Below are 21,215 nucleotides of genomic sequence, written 5' to 3' on the forward strand. Positions count from 1 at the left end.
TAGTTTTAATATGTAAACATGTCCGTTTTGGGGAGGACTGCTAGAGAACAACAAGGAACTGTTTCCTAAATTTTGGAGAATATCAGGAAAAAAAGGAAGAACGATACGGAAAAAGGTGAGTAATAATGGGTCGCAAACTTCTGCATGGGATTTGGGGTTTTAAAATGAGTTATAGAGAACAAGAAATAAGCGATGTTGTTTCCTTCAACGAAACAATCAGGGACCCTCAATATTTAGGGAGAAAATAGGATATAAGGTTATGGGTTGGAGGGACCAGTGAAGACATACTTCTCGGTTTCTTTATGTTACAAAATTATCGACGAAAAACTACAACAATGACTACAAGCTCAAGCTCAAGAAATACGAAGAAAAATGCCGTCAAAGTACGTATAGAATTCAGCTGTCCCGCACAAAATTTCGTTCCTTGCTTGGGTTGCTGCGATAAATTAATGGATTAGCTAACGGTTTATCGTCTTTGTAGAAGAGATATGTATGACAATTACAAATATGAATTATTATCCGTGTCATCGAGAACCCCAATCAATATCATACATATTTATTCGTTGTGTATTTTCTTAGAAATTTTGGGAGCTTTTCCTAAACTTATTGGAATTAACATGGGTGTCATCGAATTCTTGTTTGGATTTTCTTGTCTCATGGCAGTTGAAATTCATAACTGAACCTATTGAAATCCTCAAATTTCATTTGTCTATTGCTATGACAACAAATTTGGAAAAAAAAGGAACGAAAGAGTCTTTCATAAAAAATTAAGAAACAATAGAGAGGATTTTATTATTCAAGTGAAAGCTTTTTTATTCGTCTGGAAAGTATTCACGGGTCCTTTAAACAATTTAAGTTTGCAGATTTCATCCATGACTGTAGGGTTTTTAAGCAGTAACCGGTATCATCATAATCATGCAACTGGGAAATGATTCTTTTATCATATAAGGCTCTGGCCTATATATATATATATATATATATATATATATATATATATATATATGTTGTATCTTTTAAGTGTTTTCTCCGCACTTATAACAAGATATTGGACTTTTGAATGAATTTTATCTTTCCAAAAAAAATATATTGGAATTTTGAATGAATTTTATCTTTTCCAAAAAAATATTGGAATTCTTGTTGAAGAACTCCAAGCATGCATTGTTACAACGCTCAACTAGTCTGTCTATTTTCAAAAAACAACTACCATTAGGATGAGATAGTTTATTATTAAAAAGAAAAAAGATAGGAGTGTGTTCAATTGTTTTGCCGGACTTCAAGGGAGTAGCAATTATGCTATCACCGCAGCTAGAAAATACACACCCCAACTTGCACGCAGTACACATTGAATTTGTATAGTTCGCTCTCAGCATTCAGGGGCGGACCTAGCTTAGAGAACTGCACACCCAACCCAACGCACTCGCAAGCCAAACTATACTTATAATGGGATTTTTAGTACAAATGGCTTTCCAAGTCTATTTTGCACTCCTAAAATATAGATATCAAAATTTTCTTTTTTGAGTGGTAAAGAGAATTTAGTGTTGGCAAGTTTCGAATTCTGATATCATCATCCAGTAGCTTTATCACTATTCTACCGTGACACCTGTTAGATAGAGAAATTTTCTGCACCCCCTATATTACAAACCCAACTCTGACCATGTCTACGTTGGTTAGTTCTTCAGATTTCCCCGGCGACCAAAACAAATTTTTATTTTTATTTTTTCCTCAAGTGACCAAGACAATGTTTTTTTCTTCTTTCCCCGAGTGACCAAAACAAGCTGGACTCTTGTATTCCCCACAAATAAGTAAAAGTGTCATTGTTTGTTTTTTCTATTGATGATGTGTTCACAAACTTTCCCGTCAGAGTGTAAAAGGCAAGCTTTATCGCAAACACTTCCATTGTCGCACTTTTCAGCCGAGCAGATCTTACTTGTAGCCTTTACTGGAGAGTGGAGCCTGTGGCGTCTCTCTGTACTAGAAACAACCAGTAATATATACATCCAATTGGACCCACTCACTTTAGATACTCACGTGGCAATCGCATCTCCATCGTATAATCTTCGCTTTTTTTTTTTTGTTTTTTTGAAACATGGAATTTATTAAATTAAACTGAGATTACACGCGGGAATGTTATGCCTATAGAGTCTGCTATTACAATAGAATTTATAGGTGGGGGAATTACATTGTCCCACACTGTTGTTGTGATCTTCCCTATAGAGCAATTATCTGCCGCTCGATTTGCTAGACCATCTGCTGCTTAATTTCCTTCCCTGTAGACGTGCCTAATAGTATATTGCTGAATTTGGGTGAACCTATACTTGATTTCTGCAATCTGATTATAAATATACCATGGAGCGTCCGTGTCTGAGGTTAGAAATCTCGTTAAATTCTCCGAATCTGTTTCAAATTTGAACTTTTGACCATCCCCGCTCCGTCGCCGTTCTAGAAGCGATGAGCATGGCCCAAGTTTCCGCTGCAAGTGTTGTTGTGATACCTAGTGGTTGTGCTATTGCTAATATTGTGCCGGCTCCCTCGAATCGGCATATAATACCTGCTCCTACTATTTCGGGATGTCCCCTTGCTGCTCCATCCGTGTTAATTTTGATCCATTCTGAGTGGGGTTTGAGCCATCCCACGAAGATGGTTGTTGTTGCTAGTGTTATTTGCGCTGGGTTTGGATAAGGTTGCATCCCAGGTAGTACTGGCGGTAGGTGGTTTTGAGCCCAGGTATATTCTTGCTGGAGTTTGATGGCCATATGTATTATATTCGTCGGATTTAACAGTTGTTGACGATAGACTACACCATTCTTAGCTATCCATAAGGGCCAAAAAAGGAAGCAAAAAGCTGTGGTGACTGGGGAAGGAGCTTTTATTTTGAGGAGTAGGGAGATTGTCGTCTAATGGTGAAGTAAAGAGGGGATGCTCTGGGCAGGATTTTGGTTGTTTGAGAGATGATGTAGTAGGAGGTTCCAGGAGTCAATGACCGTTTGATGGGAAAAAATTAGCCCCTTTAGTGTAGAATTAGGTGTGGAACTTAATAAATGCTTTGACACTCAAAAAATGCATGCAGTCCAATCTTTCTGATGCATCATCACATTTCTAGACTCATTTTATCAAATTTAAATTTTAAGCTACTCATGTAACAACGTGGGTAAACTCAAGTAATAATTATAACAAGGATCAGTTGTCAAACGATCCTTTCCCAGTTTGTAAGAGAGTAGAGTTAAAGATCGATCAAGAGAGAGAGAGAGAAGAGCATAAACGCAGAAGCATAAAACATCTACATTGATAATAATTTTGTATATTAATTCTCATGGCTTAACAACCTATTTATATTGTTCACAAACTTGAAGATCACTCAAAGTACTAACCTAATAAAATCAAACTCTAAATAAAGACACCTTCCTAACATAACACAAACTCTAAAGGGAAACCGTGTGCTATGTGTCACACGGTTTGTATGCCTTAACACCCTCCCTCAATCTCATGGGGATTGGAAAAACCGCATGAGATTGGCCATGAAAGTTGTTGATGAAGTGCGATGCCAATAAACGCCCGAGAAGTATAAGAAGAAGCGCGTCTGTGCGTGAGTTGTAAGGCTGAGACAATGCTGGGCCGAGAAGAGAGGACTGGAAGCAGCTGGACGAGCTGGGCTTGACAGGGAGGAAAATTTCTGGGCTAAAGATGGACTGGACCGAGTAGGAGGACATGAAAAATTGGAAGCAGCTAGACGAGAGAAGCTGAAAGCAGCTGAACGAGTTTGGCTTGGTGGTCTTGGTGGGTAATGGGCTTATATTAATGGTGATGAAGACAGATAAGTGGTCTTAGGAAACAAAGATGAGAAGAAGCTCGATGACGAGATGGGAAGAACAGGGACGAGTTTATGGAAAGTGGAACATAGAGATAAGGATGACGTCCAAATTAAAGATCGATCATGTGGTAAGTTGATTATGACAGAGATGGAGGACTTTGATGGAGTTGTCGAATGAGAACAGAGAACGGAAAGCTAAGCAATGGTGAGAGACGAACAAGACCGCAGAGAGAATGAGTTTACTGGTAGGAGGGACGTGGCGAAGCCATTATTGATCATTGAGCCTAGCAGGGATAATGATGCTGCTGCTTTTGATTGACGGAGAATAATTCGAGAACATAACAGAGAAGTTAAGAATAAGAGATGGGACGATGGAACTTGGAAACTAAAGAGAACACGAGAGGCGTATGTTTGCTGTGAACTGATGGAGACCAGAATAATAATATTTGCACGATGGGAAAAGCTTTCGAGGAGATGAGAAAAGAGAACCAAAAGTCAAGGAGGAGTTCGGGTAGAGTTGAGTGCATGGAGATATAGAAGATAAAGATCGATGAAGATTGGCTGTGGATTTAATGGGCTGGTGGGCTTACAATGTTGTTGACGACTAATGAAGAGAATGAGGTTTGTTGCTGATCAAAATATGATGATGGACTTGAGCTCGAGTTGGACAGCAAAGGGACAATGGAGCTGACTGTTGTTCACGATGAGAAGAACACGAGCAGGCAGGAATGGGAGGAGATGGAACCTTATCGAGATGGAGGATTCTAGTGATTATTGACGTTTTCTTTTTCTTTTTTTTTTTCTTTTTTTTTTTTGAAGAACGACAAGGAAGTGTCACTGTTGAAAAGAAAACGAGGTTGAGAAAAAATGGAGGAAAGAATAGAGGATGTAGATATAGCGGAAGACATGAGGATCAACCGCTCTGATACCAAGTTAAAGATCGATCAAGAGAGAGAGAAGAGCATAAACGCAGAAGCATAAAACATCTACATTGATAATAATTCTGTATATTAATTCTCATGGCTTAACAGCCTATTCATATTGTTCACAAACTTGAAGATCACTCAAAGTACTAACCTAATAAAATCAAACTCTAAATAAAGACACCTTCCTAACATAACACAAACTCTAAAGGGAAACCGTGTGCTATGTGTTACACGGTTTGTATGCCTTAACAAGTAGCATATAACAACTCATTCCAAGTATCAGGTACACCTGGTAAGCACCAATGCAGGCAATCCTGAGGAGCTGAATTCCTCTCACTAGTCGTGTAATTTTTATATTTTTTAACATATACAGAAGGGTGGGCGTCAGCTCGATAATATGTAAGTTTACTGATGTTCAGAAACAAAACAAGGGTCTTCATTCTTCCAAGAGTGTCTTCTAGTATTTTTGACTGTAACGCAAACGGCTTAATGTACGTTTTGTTGGATTAACTTCAACATAGAAGTCACTAACAAGCTGGTTAGGATAAGATTAGGAAATTGATGTAATCCTAAGGGAATTAGAAGTCATCTAGTTATAAGAAAAGGAAAGACATGTAATAAGGTAATAGGACTAGGAAAAGGAATTCATAGTTCTATATATATATATATGAACACCAAAGTTGTGGTTGATCATATGAGCAAGATTAGAGCTTGTATTTAGTTTTGAGAGATTTTTTAAAAAATCAATAAAGAGAGTTGTCTTTATATAATCTAAGTTTCATCTTGCAGTTGTCATTAATTGGTATCAGAGCCTATGGTTGGGGCTACTGTCCGAACGGAGAAGTGATTGTGGATGTCACTCGGTACGGCGCAGGTGGAGCAGGCAAGGCCCAAGGTAGAGCTGGCGCTCAAGGTGGAGTTAATGCCGCTCCCCATTAACTCAGGTGGATCAGGGTTCTGTGGTGGACAAGGTTGTGCTCAAGGTAGAGTTACTGCTAGCCTTCCCATTAACTCAAGGTGGAGTAGGGTTCCAGGGCGTGTAGTGACAATAATCATGTTCGATAGGTATCATTTCATACGAGAATGTATCGAGAAGGAGATCATCAACGTTGAACACATACCAGGAACTGAGCAGAAAGCAGATATATTGACAAAGGCATTAGCTCGGATCAAGTTTGAAGAAATGAGGAAATTAATAGGAGTACAAGATTTTTCCCAAGCACAGTTGAAGCTTAAGGGGGAGAATGTTGGATTAACTTCAACATAGAAGTCACTAACAAGCTGGTTAGGCCAAGATTAGGCAATTGATTTAATCCTAAGGAAATTAGAAGTCATCTAGTTCTAAGAAAAGGAAAGACATGTAATAAGGTAATAGGACTAGGAAAAGGAATTCATAGTTCTATATATATATGAACACCAAAGTTGTGGTTGATCATATGAGCAAGATTAGAGCTTGTGTTTAGTTTTGAGAGATTTTCTAAAACATCAATAAAGAGAGTTGTCTTTATATAAGCTAAGTTTCATCTTGCAGTTGCCATTACGTTTCATTGCTCGGGATTGGCTTTGTAGCTAATTTGCATCCTCCTCTGCATAATAAACCAAGTAAGAGCATCAGTAATTAGGACAGCAAGTTAAGGTATTTGAATGCACAAAAATGTTGCACTACTTACGCAAAATGAGTAAGTGAAATTCCTCTAAAAACAACTTGGGTTTTCTTAGAATCAATGTTCGCGTCAATCCATTTACTCCAAGTAGTAAGGGCTTTGCCATATGCTTTATTTATATCTAGTTCTGGATACAAGTAATCGCCTTCTTGGAAAAAGTTAATCCTGCAATTCAAAATTAGTACTTTTTAAACGCATATATTCATCAGCAACTTACATTTCTAAATGTATTCAAAATTAGAATATTCTACGTACATACCCTTTGTTAGTTTTTCCCCCAACCCACCAATGGCATGAGTTAAAAACAAGAATATCAGCATCACGATATGCGTATGCTGCTCCATCATCAATTAAGTCCAGTCTTAGGGTCTCTTGTTCTGGTTTTAATAGCTTGCGTTGAGTAACCAGAAATGCAGACCACACAAATGCTATGGTAATGGTGCAGTTGTAATCCTAGATTAAAATTAAAAAAAAAAGAGGAAGCTGTTCAAGGAATCCTTTGGATTCATGTGAAAGACTTTCATTGAAATGGGAGAGATTATGTAAGTTAAACATGACTTACCTTATATATTACAGTGTAATCTCCTGAGGGCCTAACTATTCTGCTTTTATCCTGAATTACGTTCCAAAGAATGCACACCATAGACATGTACATATTCCTATTTAAGGAGTCTCCTGCAAACACCAACTTCTTTCCTCTCAATCTCTCTAAGAAATCGGTTGCATTAAAGAAGCTGCAAAAGTAACCCCAAAGCACCGACTAAATTAGATTAGTACTACACAGATCAACATATATATGCATGTTTCAGGTTGACCAAGTTTGACGCTCAGTAGTGGTTGCCGATGCCGAGGGCTCTTGGCCTAGTGCAATAGGAGCAAATAGGATAGTAAACTTGATGGAGTAAAGAGTACAGATGAATTACCTGGGTATACTATTGCTGCCCTCTGCATTTATTTGGAGAGATTTCCACTGCCATTGCCCTTGTAGGTACTCATTATCAGGTCTCCCATATATAACTGTAACAATCGAAAGCGTGTTCTCCCATATATGCTAATACTGTTTCCGATCAGTGACCGTTACCCATTCCCCCTCAAAAATATTACTAGTAGTTGTATTTATACTACTCGCACTCATACAGTACTGCCAATGTGGAAATGTGAACTTGGCGAGTTTATTTTGAAGAATGGGATTAATTAGTAAAGGAAAACTAGATGGAAACATGAAGCTAATAGCTGTGAGGACAGGAATCGAAACTCCAAGGACAAAACCAAAACAAAGAAGTATCGATTTTCCTTTTCTCTTCAGGCGATAATAACACGATACCCCTGGTAAGTGACTAAACGTTTCCCCAGTACTAAGCTTCTTCATGGGAGGTATTTCCTAAGGATCTTGCATCCTGAGATAGAATATTTCTAGTAGGTAGTAGGTATTACTAGAGAATAATTGTGATTAAAGCTAACAGACCCTACCCCGTCTAGAAAACTGTAGTTAGGAAAATAAAAATAAAAATCAGTTCCGACGGTAATCAGCCTCAACCCATTTATGGCCGTGTTCCCTGAAAAATCATTAATGGCATTGTGGATTTATATGTAAAACTGTACCAGCTGGTGATAAGGTAGTTTGGAAGTAAACAACAAAGCAATTAAGAAACTGCGGTGGATTTCATTGTTTAACGCTTTATAAATTTGTGCAAGTGTTGTCCTTTTTAGTACTCCCTCCGTCCTAATTTTATACGAAGGAGAAGGGGTTTTTTAGATGAAGGGGAAGGGGTTTTCTCTAGTACCAAAATAGAGGAAGGTTTCCATAATTTTCACACTTTCTTCCTAATTTGACCCTGCATTGGAATCAACCACTAGAAACAAGGAACAAAAAAATAGGAGATTTAAATATTTTAATAATTATTATTAAGGGATATAATTTTCACATTTCCATTTTCTTAATCTAAAACATGACGGAGGGAGTATATGGTAAATTTATCCATTTGCCCAATGACTATTAGAGTACGAGAGAGCAGTGATGAAAAAGTGAGTGATTCAGGTGCAGATGCCTCGGTAATCGAGTAAGGCTTAGTCCTATGGTGTGCTAATCTAGCAGCTAGATTAGCAGTCCACGTCAGCTAGGACAACCTCCTAAGTCCTATGATAGTGCTAATCTAGCAGCTAGTCGCTGAATAAAACAGCTGGGCGCCGAATTAAACAACCCAAAATGGAAATCTGCTTTTCGTTGAATCAAAGAGTGCCTGACCCAGTCAACCGTGTAGGCTACGCTGAACCAAACAACGCCCAGAATATCGGGTTTTCTTCACAGAAGAACGCCCTTTCCCTCAGTTCTTCCCATTTCATTTCTTCACCCTAACTCACCGGAAAATTCATGTTGAAGATCAATGATTCTAGAAATTTGTTTCTCAATTCCTTTTGTGGGTTTGTTCTCCATCGAATTCTTGATCGTTTGAGAGTATTCATTCAATTCCGTCCACGAAATTGTTTGAGGTAAGAATTTGAAATTTTAGGTTTTTTTTTTTTTTTGATTTTTTTATTATGATGAAAATTTGATGAAATTGATGATTGATAGTTGTTACAATGCATGATTTAGCACTACACCAAATGGAGTAATTTGTAACACTGAATTGTTACAGTAATTTGTGTGACAGATTTTGTTACACAAATAGGTGTGACATCTTTAAAAAGTGTAACAATATATCCTTTTATAATTATATTTTATTTTTAATTAATGTTATGATGTGACAAATTATCCATCCCAATAAAAAAATTAAAAAAAATAAAAAAAAATAAAATAAGTGGAAATAAATTTCCCCCTCCAGCCAAAATAATTACCGCCAAAATATACTTGAGATATCACATTTTCCCTCCCTTGCAGATTTTACTCCGGTAATTTAGATCACCACGGTTATTATATATTAAAAACCTAAAGGAGAAAAAAACAGAGAGTAAAAAGTAAAAGTAATATCTTCAATCGAGATACGTCTGTCTCTCACTCGTTTTTCAATTATTTTTCACATTTTTCAATGCTTCTTCGTAATCTCCTTCAGGAAAAAAAAAGAAAAGTACTTCTTCGTAATTTTTTAATGTACAGGATAATATGCTTCGTAATCTCCGTTATTCATCTGAGATTTCTTCTGTAAGAAAAAAATTCATTCGAAAAACAAAAGAAGGTTTTGATTTCGTTCATCAAATCATGAGATTCCTCAATTAGTATACCCTAATTTTTACTGCTCTTATGTTCTTCATCAACTATTCTACCCTAATCTTCGACCAATTTCTTCTAGAAGATTTTTGGTGCTCTTGTGTTCTTCATCAAATCATGAGATTCCGCAACTATTCTACCTTAATTTTTCAGATACGTTGTTAACAGATCGGGATTTCGTTTAATTGCAGATAAAACTGTTGTTAGGTTTTTCAGTCGATCCTTCACTATTCTTCTGCGGATCTAATTGATGTTTGCCCTAATTTCTATTTCAGGTTGAAAGAAACAGTTGGTGCGATTTCAGGGATTCATTGCAATCAAATCAGGTCAGTTTGAGATAATACTGTGATTCCTCTTTTTGATGATGATTTTTGTTATGTAGTCGATTAGTTAACCTGTTAGTTTGTGAATATGTTTTTGTGACTTTTTTGTTATGCAAGCATTCTTGGTTTGATTCATTTGTGGTTTATTTTTAAATGAACAATTTGGTTTCTTACAATTTCTCAGGAAAAGTTAGGTTTTTTGTGGATTTGTAACTCTACTATGAGTGCTTTGGCTTGCTTAACGTGCAATTTTAGTTGTTTTGGACCATATGATAGCTTCCATGAGTTCTTTGGCTTTAGCCGGAATGTGTCTTTTACTGCAATTTTAGATATTCGAGCTCCATGGTATTTGCCTGGTGGATCGATGTTAGTATGCAAATTCCACCATTTTTTTCTTAGTTTAAAAAATCCAAAACCATATGGCTATAGATACAAGCAGATACAATTATATTATTCCAAGAGCTGAAGTATCATGTATGTTACACAAGCAAAGACACATAATTCATGAATTGAAGCAAAGAATAATGCCATTTAGGAATGTGTTAATCATATATTAGCAAAAATTGTCCATTTCTAAGAACGTAATTGCTCATATAAGACCACCAACTTTAAGCAAAGCAATGCCTGCAATGAACTACATGAATAAGTTTGGGGAATTATGGAAGTATACTGTCATCTTATAAGTTTTAAGGGAGGGAGCATATATATATACGAATATAAGAAGATGTAGAGCAAATATGCACAAGCTGAGACCAAGGCAGATTTTAAGTGGGCCAATATAACAATCATAACAACTGACATGTCCCTTTTTCTCTCATCCTTTATCCGGGCTTGAGACCGGCAATGAAATGATATGTCATTTACATTGGCGGAGTTAAAAATGGGTGTTTACTCAGAACAAACATTATAAAGGTAACAGAGCTAGCATTTTATAAATTAAGCACCCAAATGGAGTTGTTAACTGTCTATTTTGCAAGAACAATACTAGTGTTAGTAAAGGAAATACAACAAGAGCGACAATGACAGTAAAAATTCAATACAGTAAAAACAATACACTATACTGACTTAACTTGTGCACTTCCTTTTCTTCTTCTTTTTGTCCTTCTTCTTTGTCGGAACCACTATGATATATTCACCATCTTATCTTAAGTAGCTCTCGCTCTCGTCATCCATTTGGAAACCAAGAGCTGAAGTATCCACTGGTTGGAAATTTGTGTCAATCTTTCCTCTAACTCATGGAAACCCCTAGGTGGTGGTTTCACCATCACATACCAGTTAGATGTTTTTGACTCTCGAGAATAGAAAACTTGTCGCGCTTGTTTTTCTAAAATGAATGGATCGTTACAGTATTGGTTCTTATGCTGCTTTAAATTGACTAATGTAAAGCCATCTTCTACCAAATAGGGTTAAGTTCAAAAATGTAATTGCTCTTCCAAAACCATATAACTCAAAAAACAATAAGTTCCAAAGTCAACACATATCCTCAGTAGATTACTGATCGATCTGGGTAATAGACCTTTGAGAAATCACTGGAGGTGGTAAGTCTTCAACTTTGTGTAAGATTACTTGTTGGTGAAGAAATCTCCTGAAATGACGAAGCCGAGATCGGTGTAGTTGAAGACGATAGTAATTAACAGAGTTGTTGGAGTTGGACATGATGGAGGGGGAGATGGTGGTGATTTCGGTGAAGACGACGGAAGGGGAGATGAAGTTGCAGCTCTGTGAAGGAAAAAAATGTTTGAAATAGAAAAGGAAAGAATAGATACGATGGTAATATGGAAAATCTCCTGGAAAAAAATTAACGGACGGCTTTAGATGGAAATGGATGGTTGTGATGAAATTTTTTCTACATCCCTTTCCACAACTCTTAAGAAAAGTCGTAGTAAGGATACGACAAATTTTTCTCACTTCTGCAGAATTTTTCTTACTTCTGCAAAAAATTTCTCACTTCAGCAAAAAAATATTTTGTTATCCGGTTCTGCAAAAATTTTCTCACTTCTGCACAAAAAAAAAAGGGTTAAATCACTAACTTAGGGTTATTGAGATTGGGTAGAAATATCCGAAAACTTTTCCAGGACCAAAATCGTGAACCCGGAAGTTCGAAGTTATTGAGAATATTCCCATGGAATCTTACCAGTAAATGGTTGGATCATCGTTTTTGCGAACTTTCAGACTTATATAATAGTTCTCTCCTGACCAGGTTTCGATCTCGAAGTTGACAAATTCGTGTGTGTTCAAGGATTCTGAGAATAATTCTATGGAATCTTACTCGTGAATGGTTGGATTCATCGTTTTTGCGAACTGTCAGACTTATATAGTAGTCCGCTCCTAGTCAGGTTTCGATCTCGGAGCCAGGGTATGCATAAAATATGCCAGAATAGGGTTTGTTTAAGGTTTCGGGAAATATTCCGGAGGAATCTTACCTGTAAATGGATGGATTCATCGTTCTTATGAAGTTTCCGACTTATAATAGTCCACTCACGACCAGGTTACGATCTCAGAGCCAGGGTATGCATACAATATGCCAGAATAGGGTTTGTTTACGGTTTCGAGGAATACTCAAAATGAATCTTACCTGTAAATGGATGGATTATCGTTCTTACGAATTTTTCGACTTATAGTAGTCCACTCACGGCCAGGTTACGATCTCGGGGCCATGGTATGCATAAAATATGCCGAAATATGGTTTGCTTAAGGTTTCAGGGAATATTCCGAAGGAATCTTACCTGTAAATGGACGGATTCATCGTTCTTACGAAGTTTCCGACTTATAATAGTCCACTCACGGCTAGGTTTCGATCTCAGATCCAGGGTATACATACAATATGCCAGAATAAGGTTTGTTTAATGTTTCGGGGAATACTCCAAATGAATCTTACTTGTAAATGGATGGATTCATCTTTCTTACGAAGTTTCCGACATATAGTAGTCCACTCACGGCCAGGTTTCGATCTCGAGGCCAGGGTATGCATACAATATGCCAGACTAGCTAGGGTTTGTTTAAGGTTTCGGAGAATATTCCGAAGGAATCTTACTTGTATATGATTGGTTCATCTTTTTTACCAAGTTTCCGACTTATAATATTCCACTCACGGCCAAGATTTGATCTCGGAGCCAGAGTATGCATACAATGTGCCATAATAGGGTTTTTTTTAAGGTTTCGGAGAATATCCCGAAGGAATCTTACATATGAATAGATGGATTCATTGTTCTCATCAATTTTCCGACTTATAGTAGTCCACTCACATCAGGTTTTGATCTCGGAGCCACTTTCTTTCTCTAAGTCGCCATAAAATGGTTTGTTTAAGGTTTCAGAGGATATTTCATGGAATCTTACCTATGAATGGTTAGATTTATCATTCTTACGAAGTTTCCGACTTGTAGTAGTCAACTCGCGGCCAGGTTTCGATCTCAGAGCCTGGTTTTCATACAACATGCAAAAATAGGGTTTGTTTAAGGTTTCGTAGAATATTCTGAAGGAATCTTACCTCTAAATGGATGGATTCTTCCTTCTTACCAAGTTTCTAACTTAGAGTAGTCAATTTCGATGATGTATCATGTTAAGTTTGAAGTCAGAACCCTCTCAGAGCTTCGTGGTTCATAGATTGTATGCCATTATACCAAGTTTGAAGTTCGAATCGACATTGAGCTTCATACTTATCGATTTTGATGATGTATCATGCTAAGTTTGAAGTCAGAACCCTCTCAGACCTTCTTGGTTCATAGTTTGTTTGTTGTTATACCACATTTGAAGTTCGAATCGACACTAAGCTTCATATTAATCAATTTCGATGATGTATCAAATATGTTGTTATACCACATTTGAAGTTCGAATCGACACTAAGCTTCATATTCATCAATTTCGATGATGTATCATGCTAAGTTTGAAGTCAGAACCCTCTCAGAGCTTCGTGGTTCATAGATTATATGCCATTATACCAAGTTTGTAGTTCGAAACGACATCGAGCTTTAAATTTATCGAATTTGATGATGTATCATGCTATGTTTGAAGTCAGAACTCTCTCAAAGCTTCTTGGTTCATAGTTTGTATGTTTTTATACCACATTTGAAGTTCGAATCGGCACTAAGCTTCAATTCATCAATTTCAATGATGTATCATGCTAAGTTTGAAGTCAGAAACCTCCCGGAGCTTTTTCGTTCATATTTTGTATGCCTTTATACCACATTCGAAGTTCAAATCGACACTTGAGTTTCATATTTGTCGATTTCGATGATGTATCCTGCTAAATTGGAAGTTACTTCATGACCTGTATGACTAGTCGAAATTACTTCATGACCTATGTAATTAGTCAAAATTCAAACTAGAAGCACAAAGAGAAAGCACAAAAGCACAAAGAAACACACTAGTTATCGAATTCATTTTTCATTTTCCCGATTTATTGTTATGGATTTTTTTAATTTTTTTATATCAGAATATCTATATCAATGTCCTAAATTTATTAATATTTTTTTTGGATATTTTTCGTGTCGAATGTTGAAAACAAAACCGGATACATGAGTTCGTATTAACACAAAGAGAAACAAAGTTGCTTCTCAATCCGTATGAGCATCCCAAATACAACATCAACCGTCAGATCTTTTTCGTGATCCTTATGAGTGGATCAAACGAAATGTGGTCCGTCGATCATTTTAATTTTCATTCTTGGTTGTATCCCTCAACCACTCGAACTCTAATTCCTATCTGGTTCTCTCTTTCTTTTTTCCTCTCCTCTCCTCAGCGCTCCATCACCACCGCTGCTTTTCTCTCTATCCATCTTCTTCATCTCCCAGGGTGTTAGTCCTCAAGGGAGTTGGGGGAGTTGGGTGTAGTTGTGTTTTTTCCCGTTAGTCGTGAGGGAGTTCGAGGGAGTCTCTCAAAATCCCCATTAGTCGTGGGAGAGTTTAGAAGAGTCTCCCAAACTCCCTAAAAAACCCCGTTAGTCGTGGGAGAGTTTGAAAGAAACTCTTAAACTCCCTGTTAGTGGTAAAAATTAGAATGATAGGGAGTTTGTTTTTTTTTTGGGGAGTTCTGGGGAGTTTATAGTGTATTTTTGCCTCACTCCAAATCTCTCAAAAAAGTAGAGATTTTGGGAGAGTCTCTCAAACTCCATACAATCAACACACCAAACTCTCTCAAACTCTCTATACTCTCTTACACTCCCTCAAAATCCCCAAGATTCAAAATACATTAAACTCCCTCCACCTCACTCGTGGACTAACCCCCTGTCCATTTCTTGATTGAATCGACTTATCTTAATTCTCATCTGCAATTTCCGGTGAAAATCATCACAACCTCAGTCACAGAAACTCATCAATCGAATACCTCAGATCCACCTTCTGCAAACCCTAAATCAAACGAAACCCAATTTCAATTTGTAATCTGCTACTGATTACTTCTTGATATTCATAAAGAGAGACAGAGAGATTAAGAAATCAGGGTTTCAGTAGATAGATGAAAAATTAGGGTTTTAAAATCTCTGACAAAAATCAGGTGAAGGTTATGCTGCATCAAATCAGACTTAAAGGGTTAGTTTCCGTAGGAGGTGTAGTACATGGGTTCAGATTTGGGGATCTGTTAATTTCAATCAAGAACAGAGAAAATCAAGGGTTTGTTCTGTAAGAAGAGAGGGAGAATTCGATTGATATTTCTGATAAGCAGAGAGTGAGAGGGATTTGATTCTATTGATGGGGATTCAGCAATTATGAAGATTATTCTGCCAATTTTAGTGTTATGAAGAAATTAGGGTTCAGTCGAGGAGAATGATGTCGTCTGATCATTGAATCTACAGGAAAGAAGAATTAGAAACTAGGGTTTGTCTTGAATTGGTTGTTGACAGAGATGAATCCCGCACTTCTTAGCACACTCGAGGCAGAGTATGCAAACAATCCATTTTCCCTTTGGGTTTGGTCGCTGTTGAAGAAATCAGAGTTTGCTATTGATTTGAGAAACATCACTTTCCCTTATAGGAAATCTCACTCTGCAATTCGCTTGCTCAGGTGTTGTCAACACTAATGTTGATAAAGCAGAAAGGTCTGAAACTCATTCGAATCTTTGCAATCTCATTTTAGGGTTTTTTAGATTGATTTTCAGCTTGTTATCTGAAAAATGTTCATAAAATCGAGAGACAAAAGGCTTGATCATTCACAAAATGTTCTTTTACTTGATTCAATCAGTAATACTAATGAATTTACTTTGTATGATGCAGATTGGTTAAGGATGATCACAAAAAGGGAGCAAACATTATTCTTATCCAGGTAATTTTGTTATTATCTCAATCCTCAATAAATTTGGCAGTGAGAGTATTTATTAGTTATACGCGTTTTAACCGATGTGAATTGTGATTCATGGCAAAGAAATTATAGTGTTTATATTGGAGGATGGAAGTGATAGTCTAATTCAGACTACCTTGAGATTTTAGAAATAATCTTTAAAAAGTTGCAAAGAGGAGAACTGGGGAAGGGTTTCAGTTGTTATGTGTTTTTCTTACTAAATTCGATGAAAGTTATGTGATTTGGATCTTATCTTATGATGGTTGTTTGCAGGAATTATTTGAAGGATATTATTTTCTGTCGAGCGCAGAGGGAAGATTTCTTTCTACGAGCAAAGCCTTATAAAGAGCACCCTACAATCATAAGGTAAAAGAGTTGAACTGTGATAATAAATAAGAATCATATCAGTTGCATCATAAGGTAAAAGAGTTGAATTGTGTTAGGAAGCGCTGAGACATTTGCAGCTGCAGTTCAGGTTGTATGGCTAGAAGAAACTGAGCAAGAATCATATTTTTTGTTACTGATTGTTGATGTGTTTTTATAATTACAGGCAACTCCATCTACAAAACCCCTACAATGAACTGGAATACATTGCTAACCAATTCCACAAACGAAATTACTGCTATCCCAACTCCAACAATCAGCAGCATTACGTCTGGAAACAAAAGAAGATGCTCTAGAAAGGCGCCTGATGACCCTCCATTTGCTAAGAGACCTTGCAATTCAGCTCCCAAAAAGCTTACACCAGCGAGAGGTAACGATTTTAGTCTGTAAGCACTTGTATGTACTAATATAAGCAAACCCTTGAATCTGCAATGTTGTGTTAGCTGATTTTGATTGTTTACACCTGAACTTCCTGCAGGTCCTAGGAAACAAATGCAAGCACGCAAGTCGTCTAGTCCACCAGAAAAAGATCAGGCATGTAGTCCTCAAGAACAAACTCAGCAGCAACAAGTTTCTGTTGTTCAATCTACGACGATTGTTTACCGTTTCCCTAATGGACCAACAACTTGCTGGCGCAATAGAACGGAAGAATTGGTGCTGAGATGCAGGGAATGGTACATGCTGCTAGAGCTACAGTTGGAAATGGAAGTGCTAAATGGCGTCCTAAATTGTACGCCAAGATGCTTTGCTGTGTGTCCTGTGCAATTCATTCACATGTGGTGAGAGTTTGTTCTAGAGAGAAGGGGAGGAACCGTGACCCACCTACACGCTTCAAGCGTAAGGTATGTGCCCTGCACTTTTGCTTAGAAGTAGCTAATTTTGAGTTGTGATTTACTTCATTTTTACTTGTTTAAGTGAGTGTTTGTGTTGATAGCAATGAGCTTGTCGTCATAGAGCGAAGCATTTCTTAGTTTTGTGTAATAGTGTGAGTTAACTAGCTGGAATCCAGCTGAGCAAAACAACTGAAAACTAGTTGGTATCCAATGTTGTGGAATCTGGTGAATTTGTTTAATGTGTAATGCCTATTTTGGGTTTTAGAATCATGTGGAATCTGGTAAATTTGTTTAAGGACTACCATTTACATGAATGAAAAATGTAGGTTTCTTTGGTCAGGAGTTATGCATCACTGTTCTAGTTCGTTGTATGATGTATGTTTCTGTAGGAGTTTCTTACTCTTTTTCATGTAGTTTCTTTTCCACTTTTTTTTGTTGATGTTTTCATTTCTGTGGTTGATAAAGGTAAACTTATAAAAACCATGAAGAAATGAAGTATGTGTACTGTGAATCTGTGATAAATTAGATCCATGTTAACTTTGTAATTTGTGATTGAATTCTGGTTTTGATACGGGTTTCAGGGAGGAGCACTCGAAGATTGATGTTCCAGCTGGTTTCTACGTATTGTTTGGATCAGGTAATAAGAATTATGCTCAAGCTGCTACCTTAAGTTCCTCAATTTTTTAGTTCACCAATGTTTTATCCAAGATCTGAAAATGATTTTGTGCATCCTATGGTGATATTTTCGTTCTCCAAATAAATTGACTTAATCCAGCATAGTCAAGTTCAGGATTATGTGCTGTGGCCAAGATCCCATGCTGATTCTGTTTTATGATTGTAGAAGCTGATGCAGATAAAATTCTTTAAAGTCATGAATTTCCCACTTGGACTCACCCAGAAACATGCTGACATTCACCTGAAGGCTGAAGGTCTTGTTTCTTGCACAAAAGCTGTACTCTTGCTTTTAATGCTTATAGTGCCGACGAGCAGGATCTATGTGAATAGCTGCTGAAATCAATCGTATTACTTTACAAAGATCTGGATGCTTTTGAAGTTCTTACTCATGTTAGTAAGCATTTGCATTTCTTTTCTTAGCTAGGTAATTTGAAGTTAGCTAGGTAATGCAATTGGAGTGGCAGATCAACTTGAATGAATGTAAATGTGTTACAATGGCAGGTCAATGTGGATGTAAATTATTTTCGGCGATAATAATAATAACTGTTGTTTTATATGTTTCTAAGATACCCTACTTGTGTTGTCCAAGATAGTCCTACAATACTAGTAAGAGTAGTGTTCAAAATTTCTACTACACATAGTATAGTTGTATCATGGTAGTTTTACAATTCCAACAAGTGTACTGACTGTAATAATCACAATACTAATAAGTGTTGTGTTAAAAAAATTTACTACTCAGCACAATGATTGTAAAAATAAATCTTGCAATATAAGTAGGAGTTGTTCAGTACAGTTGTACAACTCTAGGAAGTGTAATGACAGTAGTATTCACAATACTAATAGATGTTGTCTTCCAGTTTTCAACTACACAAGCCAGATATTGTGAAATACTTTCTTTACAACATAACTATGTGTTGTCCAAGATAGTTCCACAGCTCACACAAGAGACGTGTGAATCTTTTTCATAATACTAGTATTTGTTGTTACATATGTTTCCACGATACCTACTTGTGTTGTCCAAGATATTCCTACAAAAACAAGCAAGGGTTGTGTCAGGCTTTAAAAAAAAAATCGAAAGAGAAGCACAACTTTGGCAAAATATTGTCGAACCATGAATCACATCACCCTTTACAACTCTTAATCAAGTATTATAGAAAAGCTTGGACTTTCTACAATACCCCACCTACACAATGCATAAAATAGCGTTGTCGTAGGGGTACTACAACGCTAATATAGTGTCGTCAATGACGATTTTTCCCGTAGTGAATATAAGTTGGAAACTCTACAGTTGAATCTGCATATTAGAAACCTAGAATACTGGTGAGCACCGTTTACTCAAAAAAATAATAAGATATTTCCTACTAATTAACAAGTAATAAAGCGGTAGTAAGGATCGTTCCCACGAGGAGTAAATCCAATTGATATGTTAACTAAATCAGCGAGAATATAAAAGAAGGATAAAAAGGATAATAAGATAAAGAGGATGACGATTAAGAAATCCTTCGCCGTTACTAACCGTTAACTCAACATGTACCCGTTTATCTCTTGTTAGAATCAATTGTCACCAACCGTAGAATAGCAGGTACGCTTAGCTATCCCCAAAACTCCTTGTATCACCGAATACGGAAGCGCTCGACTACCGGATTCTATTCAAAAGAACCACCTTGAGGTTCGCTTACAAGATGTAATTCCCCGAACGCATTAAGATTTATGAATTTAGGTTTGATCCCAGCAGTTAAACTCGGTACACTCGTTCCACTTACTCGCAATTTCTCCACAGAATCCCTCCGCAAGGTCTTGCGATTTCTACTTGTATAGGAGATAAGCGACAATTACGGATCGCCCAAATCTCTACTAGCATTAGAATGATTATTAATAGACTAATCTAGTTGCTCACCCAAACCAATCTAAGAATCAATCATAAACCTTCGATATAGTAAAAACAATCCACAATGATTAACTTTAAAAACTTGAAATAAACTTGTAAATAATTGAACTTCACAATTAAAACTTTGAATTCATCCTTAACAATAAAAGAATATAGAAAAGAGATAATTCTCCCCCCTCAGAGGGAGAAAAACGATGAGTAGAATATATCACAAATCGTATCCAAGTTTCCCTATATATAGAGTTTTGTAACCTCTTCTTGAAGAAACTAGGAAACCTAGCTAAGATGGAAAAGTGCACCTCCTTAAGATTTGTGTCCCGCGCATATCACATCCGGGTGCAATAAGCTGCAAACTCCTTCCGAAACTTGAAACAGCCGCACCCTTAATGTGATCGTGTAGAATAACTGGCTAAATAGCCTATTGGGCTCGTGCAGCAGCTGTAGAAGCCCAGCCCATGTCTTCATTGGTCGATTCAACCGTCAGTTCCATGGAACTGACAACACTTTGTTCTCTCAGGAAATCACATACATTTTTTTTCTCAAACTCCAATCCGTACTTCCATTTTCTCGGTTTACCCCATCTCCGGCTTCACCAGCAACAGCAACCCATCAATCATCATAATAATATCAAAACTTCCATGAATGACAGCGAAGACCATTCTCTGAAATTCTTTCCGTCGCAACCAACTCCTCCTCCATCTGTTACTAACAATGGCAGCAGCCAAATTCACTCCCTGGCAGCAACTCAATCGATCATCTTGCTCTCAGTTCCAATCATCACAGCCACTGTCCCATTAGTACCCATAACCGATAATATCTCTGCCATCAGTCCATTGAAATGGCAGCATCACAACCCATCGAATTATTCTCCATTTCAGCCAACACGAGCTCGTCCATCCCATGCATTTTCCTTACCTTCTCGAGTTGCAGCACTATCTATCGTTTCATCAGCTCTTCCTCATCCTTCGATCATCACTGCCACCATTAAGAAATAGCAGTCTCGACTCTCGAGCTCCATTCTATCACCAGCAACTACAGCTCCAACCCATTCGATTACTCATCATCACAGCCTTAGAACCTCATCATCACACTTCAGTTTCATCACCGATAACCAGCAACATCTTCCCTGTCCCGATCACGCAACTTCCATCAACCACAAAACCCATGAATAACGCCAGCTTATCTCATCTTCTTCTCAGACTCGACCCAACAGACCGCAACTCCATTGACTGCCAGCAGC

General features: G+C 37.3%; 1 long non-coding RNA gene across 1 annotated transcript; it reads left to right on the forward strand.

Moving 5' to 3' along the window:
* Positions 1-15,136: 15,136 nt before the first annotated feature.
* On the forward strand, positions 15,137-18,643 carry LOC113337873. Its single transcript, XR_003354468.1, has 7 exons — positions 15,137-15,956; positions 16,132-16,180; positions 16,469-16,561; positions 16,746-16,949; positions 17,058-17,421; positions 17,994-18,049; positions 18,254-18,643. It is a non-coding gene; the product is annotated as an uncharacterized LOC113337873 (long non-coding RNA).
* The last annotated feature ends 2,572 nt before the right edge of the window (positions 18,644-21,215 follow it).

The sequence above is a fragment of the Papaver somniferum genome, unplaced genomic scaffold (assembly GCF_003573695.1).
Source record: "Papaver somniferum cultivar HN1 unplaced genomic scaffold, ASM357369v1 unplaced-scaffold_18, whole genome shotgun sequence".
Lineage (NCBI taxonomy): Eukaryota > Viridiplantae > Streptophyta > Magnoliopsida > Ranunculales > Papaveraceae > Papaver > Papaver somniferum.